At 41.8% G+C, this 17392-nt stretch overlaps 1 protein-coding gene across 18 annotated transcripts in view; it reads left to right on the plus strand.

Annotated features, from left to right (window-relative positions):
* ZBTB20 (zinc finger and BTB domain containing 20) overlaps nt 1-17392 on the plus strand; it is a 455562-nt gene that overhangs the window by 403543 nt on the left and 34627 nt on the right. For all 18 annotated transcript variants that reach the window (XM_085237458.1, XM_085237517.1, XM_085237467.1 and 15 more), the window contains one exon: nt 10923-11019. The gene's annotated coding sequence lies outside the window, so the exon portion shown is untranslated. The remainder of the gene's footprint in view (nt 1-10922; nt 11020-17392) is intronic.

Here is a 17392-nt window from a genome sequence, read left to right on the forward strand (position 1 = left end):
TGGAAGTGATCTTCTTAGCTCACTAGAGACAGCCCTCCTACATTAGCAGATCTTATCGAGCGAAAGAGCCAACTGCCTTCAGTTTCATTCAAGAAAGTTTTGAAATAACCAGAGAAATAGCCTTAAAGAGGATCAGAGGAGAGCTGAATTCAAATACATTCCAAGAGTTCATCATTTGCTAGTACTGCAGTAAGAAAAACAAAGATTACTGACACGTTACTTTCCTTAATGCATTATGCTGTATATACTGTTGAGAGCAGAATGCACTTCAGCAGCTATTAGTCATTCTCCATCAGCCACACTGCATAAAGTTTTAGGAGAAAAGCGTGCTTTAAAAATGGCATTTAGTCATGTTTCTGACCTTTCCTGGCGCTGAGTATTTAAAACCCGGATCAGGTGGCACTGACATCTCTACATTTCAGATAAACTAAGGAAAAATCCTTTCTGATGCAGCTGATACATAACTTAAAAAAGCAAATAATTATCACAAATATATATCACACCTCAGGACACATTGCTGTCAGTGACTTCACATTTCAAATGATGAGTTTCACAAATGTGCATAACCATCAGATTTGATTGAACAATGTTTTAGAATAATTCACATGTTCGTCTAGAACTTTTTTCATTGTGTTTTGGCACTGAAGCATGAAACAGGAAATCTGCAGTGGGTTTCTCTTTGCTTTTGAGGAAGCAAACGCTTTGATCAGTTCTACGTACTCCAAGGCTGCAGTCAGTTATTCCTCAATGGATAATGAAACCAAAGCCCAGAGTGGCTCTGTTTCTCTGTGGATCCCGTGTGATATTTTATATATAGTTTTTGACATAAATCAAACAAGCTTTCATTCGTACAGTTTGAGGCCAGAGGCAGCAAGCACACAGGAAGAATGGTATGCATATTTGGGAAAACATGTTCGTGGTTCTTTTTACCTAGTCTTTTCACTTTGTTGGTTACTGGCTCTTTAATGATTGACTTGCAAGGAAAATCTTCAGAGACTGGAGACAGTCAGTCAAAACATCAACAAAAAACTTGAAATCATTTGAGTATTTTTTTCCTGACTGTCAGTAACATTATTGTTTAGCTCTGCATTAGGGCAGTGATAAATCTTAAAACTTAAGGAAGGATTCCTTGTCTCAAACATGATTTTTAATCACAGAATCACAGAACTGCAAGGGTTGGAAGGGACCTCAAGAGATCATTGAGTCCAACCCCCTGTTAAAACAGGTTCCCTACAATAGGTGCACAGGTCAGCATCCAGATGGGTCTTGAATATCTCCATAGAAGAAGACTCCACAGCCTCTTTGGGCAACCTGTCCCAGTGCTCTGTCACCCTTACCGTAAAGAAGTTCTTGTGCATGTCTGTATGGAACTTACTGTGTTCAAGTTTTAGGCCATTACTCCTTGTCCTATTTCTACACACCACCAAGAAGAGCCTGGCCTCGTCAATTTGCCTCCCACCTCCCTTCAGATATTTATAAACATTAATCAGATCCCTCTTAAGTCTTCTTTTCTCCAGGCTAAACAGACCCGGGTTACTCAGCCTTTCCTCGCATGGGAGATACTCCAGGCTCTTCATCATCTTTGTGGCCCTTTGCTGGACTTCTTCCAGGAGATCCCTGTTTTTTTGAACTGAGGACCCCAGAACTGGACACAGTATTCTAAATGTGGCTTTGCCAGGGCAGAGTAGAGGGGAGGATCACCTCCATTGACCTGCTTGCCACACTCTTCTTAATGCACCCAGGATACCATTGGCCTTCTTGGCCACGCTGACACACTGCTGGCTCATGGCCATCCTGCTGTCCACCAGGACCTCCAGGTCCTTCTCTGCAGAGCTCCTCTCCAGCAGGTCAGCCCCTAAACTGTACAGATGCTTGCAGTTATTCCTCCCCAGGTGCAAGACTCTACACTTGCTCTTGTTAAACCTCATCAGATTCCTCCTTGCCCAATGTAAATATAATATAAATCTTCCTCTAGCAAAGGCATCAGTGTGATAAGTACCAAGTTTCTTCTTCTCCTTCTAAAACAAGTATAATAATAATAATAAGTGAAAGAGGAGAATTTCACTTATATGATTCTTACTGGGGGGGGAGGGGTAAGTCATCCCATATTTTGCTTATTTGTTCAATAACTAGATTCTTGCTGCTTGAGAAAAATAGATCTATGAGTAAAAGTTTTGTTTACTACTTTCTATTGTTTTTGGTTGCTTTTTGTTGTTTGTTTTTTTTTTTTTCTTTTTGTGACAAATGAATAAAATCCACTTAAATTTATATCTGGTGTTATTCTATTGGCCTACATGGAATTATACCATGAATTAGTTTAAATAGTATCTCATAGTTTCTGCAGACAACAAGTGTTGAAGGAGCAGAATCTGACTGCTGTGATTTTTATCAGTTACCATTTTGTATCACCTTCCAAAATTACAGCAATGCAGTTCAGATTTGTGATTGATGAGAAATACAGATGTGGTGGCCAGGCATTGGATACATCAAATGCTATAGCACTTAGACCATGATGGAAGTGGTTTCCACTTGTTAGAACCAGTGCCAATAGTGTAAAGAGTGTAACACAATTGTGCTCACAATTGTGAGATTTATTGTTCTCTTCAGTATCTTTATTGATGACCTCGATGAGGGCACTGAGTGACCCTCAGTAAGTTTGCAGATGACACCAAGTTGGCAGGAAGTGTCCATCTGCCTGAGGGTAGAAAGACTGTACAGATGGATCTGGACAGGTTGGATCACTTGGGTGAAGCCAATGGGATGAGGTTCAACAAGACCAAGTACTGGGTACTGCACTTTGGCCACAGCAGCCCTAGGCAACATTACAGGCTTGGGGCAGAGTGGCTGGAAGACTGTATAAGGGAAACAGACCTGGAGGTTTTAATTGATGCTCGACTGAACATGAGCCAGCAGTGTGCCCAGGTGGCCAAGAAGGCCAACGGCATCCTAGCCTGCATCAGAAACAGTGTTTCCAGCAGGAGCAGGGAGGTAATTGTCCCGGTGTACTCAGCACTAAGGAGTCTGCACCTTGAGTACTGCATTCAGTTTTGGGTCCCCACTGCAAGAAAGACATCAAGGCCCTGGAGTGTGCCCAGAGAAGGGCAGTGAAGCTCGTGAAGGGTCTGGAGCATGAGTCTTATGAGGAGCAGCTGAAGGAGCTGGGATTGTTCAGTCTGGAGAAGAGGAGGCTTAGGGGAGACTTCATTGCTATCTATAACTTCCTGAAGAGAGGTTGTAATGAGCTGGGAGTCAGGCTCTTCTGTTGTGTAAGTGGTGATAGGACTAGAGGGAATGGCCTCAAATTGTGTCAGGGGGGATTCAGGCTGGATGTTAGAAAATACTGCTTTTCTGAAAGTGTGGTCAGGTGCTGGAATGGGCTGCTCAGGGAGGTGGTGGATTCACAACTCTGGAGGTGTTCAAGGAACATTTAGACATTGTGTTGAGGGACGTGGTTTAGTGAGAACTGTTGGTGATTGGTGAACGGTTAGACTGGATGAGTAGGTCTTTTCCAACCCGGTGATTCTATGATCCTATGATTCTGTGATTATGCAGTCCCTGCAGGTGAAAGTACAGTATACATTTGCAATTCTAGTTGTCGAAACCCTTTTTTGTGGACATTCAATACTTTGTTCAGTTCACCAACATCTATGGGAATAAGAGTTTCAGAGTTTATGCTAAAGTATTTGCAAGGACAGCAGTCAATCAAACCACAGCAGTGTGTAAGGGAGGAGGAAAAAACTCAGCTCATTCTCTTCATATGCTTTCATTGTTTTTGTTCTTCCTGAAAAATAATGTCCTTTCAGATTTCGTTTGACATCTCCATGATGTTGAACAGATTCGGAGAAATCACCAATATTTTGACAGGGTTCCTTGGCAATGAAATGCTCATGAAGCTCATCTGTCATGAGCTAATCTGGCTCATCTAGCCAAAGCAGTAGCTTAGGCAGATATATTACTGTAACAATTTAATTTCTACACATTTTCTTCATCTCGGTGATTGCAGTGATGGCAACTCATATTTCAGTGGCAGAAACATTGGCAATAACTGCAGCACAACAATACCTTTGTTTTTCTTGTGAGAACCTTGCTCAAGAGAAGCAATACAGTATCATTTTATCCAAGCACCTTTTCTTGGTGACAAGACAGTATTCTGTATGTGCTGGCAATCTTCAGTGTTCATGGCTTTAAAACCTCTTACCTTCACCCCCTCCCATCAATCTTTTGAGTTTCATACTGTAGAGCTCATGGATTGTAACTTACAGCATCAACATGGAGCTTCTTATAAAATCACAGAATCCTTAGAGTTGGAGGGGATCTTTAAAGGTCATCTAGTGCAAGGGGCCTGATCCAGCCTCACCTTGAAAGTCTCCAGGGATGGGGCATCCAGCACATCTGTGGGCAACCTGTTCCAGTGCCTCACCACCCTCACTGTAAAAGACCTTTCTTTATATCTAACCTAAATCTACCCTCTTTAAGCTTGAAACCATTTCCCCTTGTTCTGTCACCACAGACCCTGCTAAAGAGTCTGTCCCCCTCTTTCCTGTGGCCCCCATTTAGATACTGAAAAGCCATTATCGGGTACCTTGGCGTCTTCTCTTCTCCAGGCTGAACAGCCCCACCTCTCTCAGTCTGTCCTCATTGGAGAGGTGTTCCATTCCTTGAATCATTTTTGCGGCCCTCCTCTGGATGCACTCCAACAGGTCTTTGTATCTCCTGTACTGAGGGCTCCACATCTGGACATAGTTCTCCAGGTGAGGCCTCTGGTGTGTTGACTGCACCCCAGACACAGCTTGGTGTCATCAGCAAACTTTCTGAGGATGCACTCAACCCCACTGTCAATGTCATTGATGAAGATATTGAAGAGTATCGGTGCCAGCACTGACCCCTACAGAACACCACTTATCCCTGATCTCCATCCAGACATTGAGCCACTGACCATCATTCTCTGGACTCGATACTGCAGCCAGTTTTTTGTCCATTGAACAGTCCAACCATCAAATCTGTATCTTTCCAATTTGAAGAGAAAGATGTCAAAGGCCTTAATGAAGTCCAGATAGATGACATCAGTGGCTCTTCCCTTTTCTATTGATGCAGTGACGCCATCATAAAAGGTCACTAGGTTGGTCAAGCAGGATTTGTGCTTTGTGAAGCCATGCTAATTCTCCTGTATCACCTTCCTGTATTCCATGTGTCTTAGCATAGCTTACAGGAGGATCTGCTCCATGATCTTTTCTGGCACAGAGGTGAGACTAATAGGTCACTAGTTCCTGGGGTCATCCTTTTTACCCTTCTTAAAAATGGGTGTGATGTTGCCTTTTTTCTAGTCACCAAGCACTTCACCTGGTTGCCACAACATTTCAGATATCATTGAGAGTTGCACAAACTGCTTCTATTAATAGTAGGTATCTAGAAAATGAGAGCTTAAAGCTCAACAACACTAGCAGCGTACAAGGACCACCTAGAAATCAGTCTGTTCCCTGGAACGTTTATGTAGGTGCAGTCCCACTGAGCACTGAGAAAGTTTACTCTGAATTTAAAACTGGTACCAGTAAATTCATTGTCTTACATATTTTCCTCAGTCATGCCCTGCTTTAGTAAATTGTTTTGGAAAATATGCAGTTTCTTTGAGCATTAAGATACAGTTGTGACGGCTCTGTTGTAGGAATATAAGAATTCTTTGTTATACACAACAATATTTTGTCAGAATAATTTAAAAATAATACCCATGTAGGTAACTATGCAGACATCCACGTATATATGGTTGCCATGTTTACATTCACCAAACTATGTGTACAGCGTCATTCTCTTTAACACTAGTGAGAAGACAGCTCATGGTCTGGCACACTGTCATGGTTCAGTCTGACACTGTAGCTTTTTTTGTTCATGTGGATGTCTGCCATAGTGTTACATTGGCCTTGCAGTGATCTGCTTCCGCTCTGATAATGTCTCCCACCTACTGACAAAACATTGCCTTTTCCAGGTGCCAGGTTTCTTCGCCGTTTCAAATCAGGCGTGCAAAGTCCCAGTAGATACCTAACACTACTTTTCTAATTAGCAACAAGGAACAGTTCAGCAGGACCCCCCTTTCTCTCTTGGTTCTATCCGGTGAGGCAGAAGAAGCAGCACTTCAATATATTTGTTAAGTAGGAGAGAACATTTCCCGGAGTTCACAGTTGAGGCTATGTATGACAGCCTAGGGCAGGGGAGGCCATTCAGCACAGGGAGCAGAGGGGAGGGTTCATAGAAGAGTTGTTTGTCCTTTTGGACCTTAGCTCTTAAGAGTAGCTAGCTGTTGCATTAACAGTACCACTTGCAAAATAGCAAGAAATCTCAGCAAGAATCAGCAGATGAAAGTGATACCTAGAAAATGCCTTTTCCAAAGTGCCAAATTCAAACTGAAGAAAAGAGTTGCCTGTTAAGAGAAGAGGAATTTTATACTCTCAGATAAAAGGGAGCGAGAGGAGGGAAAAAGAAACAGATACAGAAAAGTCATACAGAGTGTGTGGGACAAACATTGGAAACATGATGTAGGCATTGCTACAAACTACATTGCTATTCCAGAATTCAGTAAAAACCCCTGGAACTTCAGGGAGAGGTTTTTTCTATAGTACTTTTGAAAATATGCCCTTATGGGAAATTGGCCTTCACTAGGCAAGAGCAGTCCAACCTCTTTAAACAGACTTTCTGTGAATGTCTCATCCATTAACAATATAATTTCTGGATTTCAGACCTAATTACAGATAGTGGATATATAGTGTCTCCAGCAGGGTACAGCAATGAACAGTTTCCTCTCAAAGATGAAGATCTGACTGTTGAGAAAAAATTGTGCTATTCTGGCAGTGTGACCTGTGCTGGTAAATGTTTCTGCTTTCTGTGGCACGCATTCTGGCCTCCGTTGGGAAGGTGTTTTGTGAACAATCACGCATCTTGATCTCTCTTTAAGACATTGAAGTTGGTTATTTACAGGTAGCTGACATCCTACCTTGTTCACTTAACATAAATGCTGCAGTCTGCCCTAGGCTGAGGATGTGCTTTCTTTTGGGAAAGAATCGGGACTCACCTGCCTCATGCAGCAAGTTGTCTTCTGAATCACACTTGTTGATGGCTAGCTCTGCTGCTCACATCTTTTTCTTCTTGTCGCTGCTTTAAAAGTATCACCTAAAATGCTATTCCTGGGGAGAAAAAGTGGCCACAAAAGTATTGCATTTATCCTAGGCAGCTTAGTCGGAAAATATATCCATGATTGTGAAAGCGTCATTTAGAATTGACCCCACCCTACTCAAGAGACCTGTACAATATGTGGATTAAGATCAAACGTGCTTACTTCTGTGGCAATAGCAAGTTCTTATTTTTCTTTGCCTCGTGATAGACTGTGCTGTGCCAGTGCAACAAATAATAATGAGAAATAAGCTCACAAGAAGCTCATCTTTTAATTTTTTCATTACTAGGGATCACACAGAAAGCAGAAAGGAGCAGATTTTCCCTGAAGATATCAGAGAAAAAAGTATTACAGGGATAAAATAAATAGCAATTAACTAAAATATTGAGCTTTCTTGATCAGGAGTCGCCAAGAGAAAGTAACAGAAGTCTGGTACCAAGTCTCAAGCCCCTGCACAAAGAGAAAGAGCTGTTTCACTGAATGTATTATGCAGCTTGGACATGTGGCTGTTCCTAACAAATATGGAATAATGAGAGTTTGGAGATATATCTGAGTGGAAGGAGTGGAGTTAGGGACAGAGACAGAAATGCCCTACAAGGAATAAACATGGAAAAAGTAGATTTCAGGACTGAGCACCAGCAGGAAATTGATGTTTGTAGTATTTCAGTCAGCTGTAAAGGAGATATTGTAGGGGTGTGTTGCCTAAAGATCAGAGTCAGGCCACTGCTTGCTTATGTGTGTTTTAAGTAATAGAATATGACAGACCACATCAGATCAATGGTGCTGATTAATGAACAACTATGGAAAGGTAGAAAATGAGATGAAAGAGTCAAGACACAAGTTTGAGGAGGGAGGAGGAGGGAGGTCAATGCATCAGAATATAGAGTTATGGTTTGGGATCCCATTAATCATTAGCGTTATTATGTAAAGTTCCATATTTTCTGCTGACATTGTGCCCACTGCATCTCCACTGAAGCTACTATAGAAATTGAGCTAAAGCATGCATCTTAAATTTCAATCTCTAGTACATCGAAGCCATCGTAAAATAGATATTCCTTAATAAAAATAGTAATATGTTACTTACACCCTCTAAATTAGTTAAAACTTGGGAAGAATAAGGTGGAATGTATGTGAAGATACATAAAATGCTGAAGTTAGTATCATTCACGAAAATATTAAAGAGATAACAGTCTGCACTTCTGGAATGCATTCATCCAGAAAAATTATCCACTAAGATCTTAATTAAGAACACAGTACCTCATGGAGCAGAGAAGTTAATGTTTTTCTTTTCTGAATAGAGGAGCACAATTAGATTGGGGAAAAGTGACTTAACCCAGTGTCACACATCCCATTCCTCTGCTGTCCTTTTTGTGTCTCTTTTTACCCAGTCTTCTCATGGTCAAAAATTATTTTCCTCTAATTTTTTGGTAACTAGATTATGGCTTTTAGAACATGTTGAAGTGTTTCCTTATCTGTTAAGCTTCACATTTCTTACAAAGCACCATCAGCATTGCTGATTTTATGTGCTTAAAATGAACCAATGAACCTAAGAACCGTAGATGATCTCAGTGCTTTATGTTCATCGCATTGGAGAAAAAGAGATGCATCTTCCTGAGCCATAGAAAAAATGATGGAAAAAAATGGAGATATTCTTAGTGCTTGTTTCCACAGGGAGTTTGGTGTGCAGATTTTATAGAAGACTTTGAACAGCCCATCTCTAACAACTTGTCTCTCTGACCCTTGATGTCAAGCCAGATTGAGTGCTAGGCAGCACTGCAACAGAGAACCACTTGGATTGGAATCCCAGCGATTGGAAGAAAAACAAATGACACACAAAGAGAGATGTGACAAAATATGCAGGATTAGTACATTCAGTTCCTTAGACTTCTCTTGTGTGAAATTAGGAGTGAAGTGAGCAGGAGTTCTGCTGAAGTAAAGACTAAAGACCTGATCCTGCAATTTTTCTGCTTCTGGTGCAAGTTAGAAATGCACATTGACTGAAGTAGTGGGCAGTCCTCAAGCCATGCAGGATTTATGCCTTAAAAAGGGGAGGAATACTCAGATAAAAGACAGACTGATGTGTGCAAAGTGGATACAAGAAGTGAGGTCAGCGTTAACAGAAAAGGTGGAGCACATACGGAAGTGGAAAGGAGAGTCTGAAAGTAAGCCATGCTGAGTGTTAGCAAGGGCTTCAATCTGCAGAATCGCTGAGCGTTACCGCACCTTTGAAATTCAAACCTTTGTGCTGGTCAAAGGTGTCACTGTTTCAAGAAGTTCTTTTGAGTTAACCTGATGCTGGCATATGGTTCCACTCCAAGCTCCGGTGAAAGTCAGAGGTCCAGGCTAAGCTGAGGATTTTTTTTTTCTGTTTAAATTTTCTAAATCTGCAATTCAAAGCAGGTTTCAAAAGGGGAGAGTCCAAGAAAACTGGAATCAATGAAAATGTTTTTTGAGCCCCTGTGAAGTGTAGTTGGCAGGTTTTGTGTAGCCTGTTGAAATGAGTATGTAGCATATATATCAGTTCCCATTAAATATCATCATTACAAAATATGTAAATTGAACATAAAACTGAATGTATATTTTGTGAAGCACATTATTACAGTGTCATCTAAAATCCTTCATTGTGTCTGCTGGCACTCATTCCAGTGTTCCTGCTGCACTAACAGTGGGGTTTTTTTTTATTGTATTGCATTTATGGCCAGCTTGCACAATGACATCAACTACCTGTGAAATAACAATTACATCTCTTATCATTTTTTGTTCACCTTCCTGATTTCTTTGATAAAGCAAATATTTGCTTTTCTTGTCTGATCAGAGTAGGCAAAATTATTTATTCATGGAAATAGCACCACTGGCTTCACTGTGGGTAGGACTGAATATGCTGATGTCCCAGGAGTTCCTTGCATAAGTGAAGTGAGCAGGATTTCATTCTGTCTCTGGATGTTAACTTCAGAAATACTTCCAACATCCACAATGAGCCACCCAAAGATTATAAGAAGTTAGCAAAGGAGGAGTTCTGTTAGTCTAGCAAAGGATTCAGGTCCCCTCAAAGATGTAAATACTCCCAAAAACTTAGGTCTGGGTGGTAAAATCACCCTCTAAGTAATATTGGAGCTGAGGTTTCTCTTCAGATTCATTCCTGTATTAGTCCATTGAGTCCAACTCCCTTTATAGCTCAGAAGATTTCATCCATAAAGCTGATCCTGAGCTGAACCTTCACTGGAAGGCTAACAATAAGATATTTCACTGCTCTCACTGCAGTGGACCTGATGGGAGATGAGTGGGGATTTTGTTTTGATATGAGCCATCACTTTTGTGATACAAAGGCAGCAAAAGAAGTGAAGGAGTTTTTTTCTTCCTTTTCCTACCTGTTAGTTTTAAGCAAGTGTTCGTCGCTGCTCTGAACAGGACTAGCCTTGTTCTGATGAGATGCATTTTAGTGCCAAGTTTGTGCTAGCTCTCCATTGCTGTTCCGTGCTCATGCCATCAAAGTAAGCAACTTCTTAGCAAGGAATCCTTCTGATAGCATTTTGCTGGCTAGCCCTCCCTGTCCCAGCTTCACCAGAATAGGTCGCATGGGCAGCCTTTGGAAGCTGGGAGCCGATTCTGTTGTCATGTACAGCTGGGGCTGGAGAGACTGAACAAGGCTCAAGCCAGCTGTACTGACAGTGGAGAACACCAGTTATCATTGCAACGAGTTTTCTTGCTCTCAATAAATAATTATTTCCCCCCTGACTTTTCCTTTTGGTTCTTTCTGTTGCAGACACAGCCTCTCTCTGTTCCCTGCCCCAATGAACGTGTGCACTAAGTCCAAGGCTTGGAGTAATTTACCTGAGGAGTGATACCATTTGGAAACCACTGTAAGTATATTTTATCTCTTATAAAAGACTGCTTGTTTCAGCGAAAGAAAAAAAAAGAAAAAGGACGGATTTAAAAAATAAAACAAAAATAAACTGTAGCACCTGTGAGCATTACTGATGAGAGTAAACTGAGTTTTTGCTTTTGAAATTTACAAGGAAATATGTGGGCAAAAAATATGTCAATAAAAAACTTTTAAATATTTAAGTCATAGCCTCAGAGCATAGTTCAGTAATGGCTGATGTGCTTGTGTCTCTTAGTTTGGCAGGTTCTACTTGCTTACTGATCTAGTTTGTGTTGTTCTGGTCGGTTCTTCCATGTTTGTCTTCAGAGTGTTTATCTTCTTTTTATTCTTATTACTTTTTAATGAGACACCTTTCCTCTTGCTGGTATTTCATGCATTGTGGATTGAATTTACTACAACTCTTTAAGGGTTTAAGCTATTTTTTCCAGGCCTCAAGTCATCTCTGATTTGGGCTGGAGTTTCTTTAGGCCATTGCAATTTGGTAAATTTGGCTGGATTATATAAGTAGAGTTGCCTGAGATTGTAAACAATTTTGACTTTGTGTTGTGGTTTTATTATACTCTGAAATTATCAACTTCATGTTATATGCACTGTTGGTTTTTCCTGTAGATCTCATAGCTCTGATTTGTTGTGATCAGTTCTCAGTGATGCCCATATTGTGGCAGTGTAGCTGTGGCCGAAGTGCTCTAAGGGTGTAAGTGAGGCAAGTTTTGTAGGCAAGGAGTAACTTTGTTGAGGCTTGTGGTTTAGGTGGAGAAATGGAAAAGTTGGAGGGGCATATCAGCCTCACTTCACGTCTGAAAAAGACTCAGCAAATTTCAGTCTAAGTTTAACTTAATCTCTGAGTTTAACTTAATTATGTTAATCAGCCTCCTGTAAGGGATTTTGGAGTTTATTTCACTTTTCTGCGTTGATTAAATTTTCCAGGCTTTTATTGCATGAGAACATTGGGCCTCTCTTGTCAGCTCTCCATGCCTCCTATTCTTGCTTTTCAGTGTTCTGCTGGGATTTCCCTTTCATATTACATTTTATGGCGATGTTTTCAGGAGTTTGTGTTTTCCACTGTATGACACAAACTTGCAGTCAGAGATTTTAAACAAACTGCCAGTCATGTAGCTATAACAGCATGAAGATCAATGTGGCTGCAAAATCATCAGAGAAACCGTGTGAATATTCAGGCAGTCAGTCTGTGCAGGACTTCTAACTGCTGAAGCAACACTTCTGGCAGGAAAATTGGGATGGCTTAAGTTGTTTTAAAGCAAGCTTGTCTGCAGAAGCTTCACTCATGGTTCTTCTCTTCAGTCACCCTGAATTTTGAGGTGAGGGCTCTGGGCAGACATAGCACTTCTGTTGGGTGTTTTTTCTTTTTCTTTTTCTTTTCCTTTTTTCTTTATATATATATATATATTCAGTAATTATACTCATCTCTCTCTCTTTCACTCTGTCAGTTTCTAAATATGTATTGTCAATGTCACGTCTGGAAGAAACACAACACTGGCAGTGATAAGCACTGATATCAAGAGCTGTGTTAGTCGTGTACAGACAGAGGAAGAATGTGCAGCACAACACTTGGGGAAAAATACTGCTTAAAACCAAACGTGAACTGTTTTCACACCGTTGTATTTTTAGGATCTGAAAAGCTAGGGTTTTAAAATTATAGATAGTCTGTGTGAATTACTAAGATTAGAGACACCAGTGAGTTAAGTACCTGGCTTGGGCACTAAAGGCATCTCTGACCTGAGGGCAGTTACTGGAAGGTGACGTCATATCTGCTAAGAGAAATAATGCCAGGGATGTGGATGGGCAAACTCAACCAGCAGCAACACTTGTAACATCAGCAACCTTATGGCATGTTCCCTCCATGCTCTTTAGTATGCGATGAAGAAAGGTCTGGTTAGTGACCCGGCCCTCCCTGTATTCAGAGGCTGAAAACTGCCTCATTATTGTTCATTATGTAGCATTATTCTCATACAGTCACATTATCATAGCTTCCCCTGAGAGCCAGGATACTACTGTGTGTTCTGCACAGCTACACAGGATCCAAGACCTGAGCTAATTTGTTCATTGCTAACCTGGTGTCTCAGCAGGACGGAAAGCTGCCTTCTCTACAAGGGTAGGTTCAAGCATTAGTGGTAGCCATCCCGTGAAAAGCACTTGCAGCTCTGCAACAAAGGTTGCCTGTTTTAGGGGGTTTGGACCTGATTTAGGGGTTCAGCTGTAAGAACATGGTAACTCATCACAGGGAAATCCATTCTAAGCTCAAGCAATGGTTACGAGGGCAACACAAAGAAATCGTGCGCAGAGCAATTGGTGGACTGGGGGCAAGAAGGTTGTGTACATGAGTGGAAGCAAGAAGAGGTAAAGTTAGCAGGGGTTTTAAAGCCATTCCAAAGCTCAGTGGTGGCAATGTTTCCAGATAGCTCTGAAGCTAGGATATCCAAAACGTTACGTTCTGCCTTCAAATTAAGCAGAAAGGATCCTGTCCTATTTTGCAGCCAATGCCATCACTGCAGTAAATGTCACACTGTTATTTGTTACCCATCTGAGACCTCAGTGTGTGATACTGTAGCATTGAGGTAGATGGAAAGGAGGAAATACCTCACTGCAGTGAAGACAGTGACAGAGAAGTTTTGAGAAACAGAAATAAAAAGCTGGGAAAGATTCCTGTTTTACACAATATCTAGAAATCACTAATGCACGCAGTTTAGTTCAGGGATGTAAGTGGCTGCAGTTAGGCTCATATTAAGTATCAAAGAACATGCAGTTAAGAAAGAAAATGTATTTTAGATGGTGTAAGTGAACATAATGAGAAGTAATGCAGTAAAAACAAAGGAATGCTGAAAATGAATACCAACAAAAGAAAAGTACCTGAACATAGGATGTAATTTAAAGAGATGAGTAGGTTGAATGTTTAAAACTGCTGGATAAACTTCTTATAAATCAGCAGTAAATAAGAAATTTCTGTCCCTGACTTCTGGGAGTCTTTCCATCAGCTTCATATACAGATGTGCCCTTCCTTTCTTTTCCATGTTGGTCTTCTGCTGTCCTTCACGAGAAGCAAAGATGATACATAGCCTTCTGATGGTTTTCAGGAGGAGCTCAGTGTTTGGAAGGGCTTGTAGTGAACCTAAGTGTGGAGAAGGAGCTCAGAGATAACTGAAGGTTAGACCAGATCTCTGTGCTCCAAAGGCAAATTCCCAGTTTTTTTGCAAGTATTTTAAGCTTTCATTGCCCTAAGCAACAAGAATATTGCAGACTTCTTGTTTGGATTAGTCTGTAGAGGAGGACGTACTCAAATGAACTCAAGTAACAAGGTAGGCTGACTTTCACAACAGAAATAACCACACAAGGTGACAATTAGTGAAGTCCAAGGATAAGTATTTATACTTTGGGAAGGTTCCACGATTAATATTTACTGCATGCTTCATTCTCATGCCTATCCCTGTGCTTTTATATTTTTTTCACATAGCTAAGACAACTCATACTCTTCCACAGTTAGCGTCCCATTTTACCTCTGAAACACAGGGATTTATTAGAGAGCTCACTGATGGAAGTGTTCGTAGAAGAACTGTGCAATCAGAGAAGAAATTAGGTTGGAAGGGTCCTCTGGAGGTCCCTAGCCCAATTCCCCGCTCAGAGCAGGGCTGACTTCCAAGTTGGATCAGGTTACTCAGGGCCTGGTTCAATTAAGTTTGAAAATCTCCAAGGATGGAAATGCCACAACCTGTCTTGTCAGACTGATCCAGTGCTTAACAACTCTCCCTGTAAAGAATGTAGCAATAAGATAGCAATATAGACTTTGTAAATGAATGCATGAATGTTTAATTATAACATATAGGTGAAGATCATAGCAATAGGAGCTTTTTGTAAGGGAGATAAGGTAGAACAAAAGGATAACAATATACTTAGAGCAATTGGAGCTTTTTTCTGGTTTTACCTATTTTCTTTAGCTGACAACTGCAGTCTGACGTTGCAGACTGCAGAGGAAGAACCACATTTGAGTTTCTTCATAAGCTCTTTCCCTTACTGAAATTTCCTCATGTGGAGGCCTGCATTCCCTTCAGGTACTATTGAGGCGTAGCGCATGTCTAAATGGAGAGAAATGGAGAGCTGCTGTGGAAAGGTATTGTGTCTAGTTGTCATTCAGCAACACTGCTTCTCCTCCCATCCTGTTGAGTACAATCACCACACTACAGGGCTCTCATGTGGAAAAGTGATGGTGCAAGACATCTGGAGTAGGTTTGGAATATGTACGTTTGGAAAGGAAGAAGCAGGAGATGCTGTGCATAGCCTCACTGGTGTCATTTTTATTTCAAGAACAAGCGAGTTCTGGGAGGCAGATGCAGGATCAGAATGGATTAAAGGTTAGCCTTGGTCAGTGCTAGGTCTGACAACACACTCTGGCTGTGCTAGTAGCCTACAAGCAGTGCTTGCTCAGGCTGAGCCCCTACCCTACAAATAACAGCACTGTCCTCAAGGGAAGCAACTTTGTGTGGGGATCGAGCTGGAGCCAGAGGCCGTACTCCAAGTGTACAATTTGAGCTAACCCTGGACTGAAAACAGACCTTAAATACAGGAGCTGAGCTTTCAAATGCACTCTGAGTCTAACTCTGTGTATGTCCTTTGCTGCCTGGACAAAAGCCATGCTATCTGAAAGCCTCTTGGGTAGCAATGCTGTAAAAAAACCACTGATTTATACACACTACAGTATCCAGCATGTGCTGGGTGCACATGTGAAAGTCATGGGGTCAGGACATGATATGTGTGAGGGTGTGCAGTGGAAGTCACCAGAGTTAGTATGCCAAGGAGCTACACAAACTGCTATGAACAAAACACAGGCAGTCTGTACACTTTAAAATATACATGCTCACGTGCAAGCTGTGCATCTCATGCATGCTCAGCTATGTAGCAAGAGGTGGATCTTGGTGACAGGATGGGAAACAGACGGAGGGATGCCAGAGCTTGGATTGATAAAAAATGCTATGTTTACTCTTCATGAAAAACATGCTTTTAAATGCTTTCATTTTCCTTCTGTTCAAGATAAATTAATCCGGTTCAACCCTTAGCTGTACCTTTGCAATTTTAAGTAAGGTCCACTTTGTCATCTCCTATTTGTTACTGTTTAAATCTGATTTGATGTTGGCCCATCTTATTTTGAGCATATTGATTATATATGTGGAGAATGCAGCAGCCTGTGCCCACTGTCTGGGGTACATCTGCTGTGAGGAATTTTAGTCTCCATTACTCCAGAACACATCGAGGCTTCGTTGGTCAGCTTTGTTTTCCCTAAAATCTCTGCTGCAAGACCTAAAAGCAGACTTTCTGGACAAGAGGGAGCACTTGGGGTCGTTTGGGCAGCTTAGGGGTCCCGCCGCTGTGTGCACATCAGCCTTAACTCATGCAGTGCCTCAGTTTTCTCCCTGTTTTTTAACTCCCCACTTTTCCTTCACTTTTCGATTCTGCTCGGCCTGTGGGCTGTTACAGGCGGGGGACGTGGTTTGTTTATTTCTTTTATGCTCGTTTAACTTTTGTTTTCTCCTTTTCTTTCTTCCCCGAGCTTCGGCCAAAGGGACACCGCCGGGCACGGCAGCTGCTGCCCCCCGACGGCGGCCGAAGGGAAATGGCGGCGAGTCCCGGCCCTGCCCCTGGCCCTGCCCCCGGCCGGGCGTGCCCCCCCTTATATAACGCCCTTATGTAAGCGCCTGGGGGCTGAAAAACTCCGGGTTCTGGCGTGTCAGCCACAGGCTGTTCTAGGTGGGATATGGAGAGCAGAGCATGTGTGGGGAAGGAGCCCCTGTATGTCCATGCGGAAGACCTGCTGTGTGAATCAAAGCCTGCCACATCCCTTCTTTGTGCCTCAGTTTCCCCAACTGTGAAATGGATGCAGCAGTCACCATCTGCTTACAGCTTCTATTTCCCTGTGTTTACAAAATATTGCGAAGAAGGAGGCCTTGAGGGCTTGCATGCGTTGTGCTCACAGTATGTCGTTTCAGGCTCCAAAACTTAACGCTTTACTGAGATGACCTCTGCATCTCAAAATTACTTCAGTGCTTTTTTCTACAAAACAAGTCTTTTCTCTGATTTGTGTTGAACTGGGAACTTGCATATTTGTTTGCTTTTCAGACAAATCTATTACGTTTCTGTATAACTCTATTCAGAACGCTACAGCCTTGGTTAATATTTGTCAAACGGAGCTCCGACTGTCTAAACCACTGGGACGAGTTTCGCTTTATATGTCATCAGTAGGGGCAGAATGAGGATCTTCGTGCTTGGCCTCTTTGCTGTAATACAGTCTCAGGGCCATTGCATCAGAGTCAAAACAAGGAGCAGCTTGTTTCCAAACAAGAAGC

Source organism: Meleagris gallopavo, chromosome 1 (assembly GCF_905368555.1).
Source record: "Meleagris gallopavo chromosome 1, MGAL_WU_HG_1.1, whole genome shotgun sequence".
Taxonomy (NCBI): domain Eukaryota; kingdom Metazoa; phylum Chordata; class Aves; order Galliformes; family Phasianidae; genus Meleagris; species Meleagris gallopavo.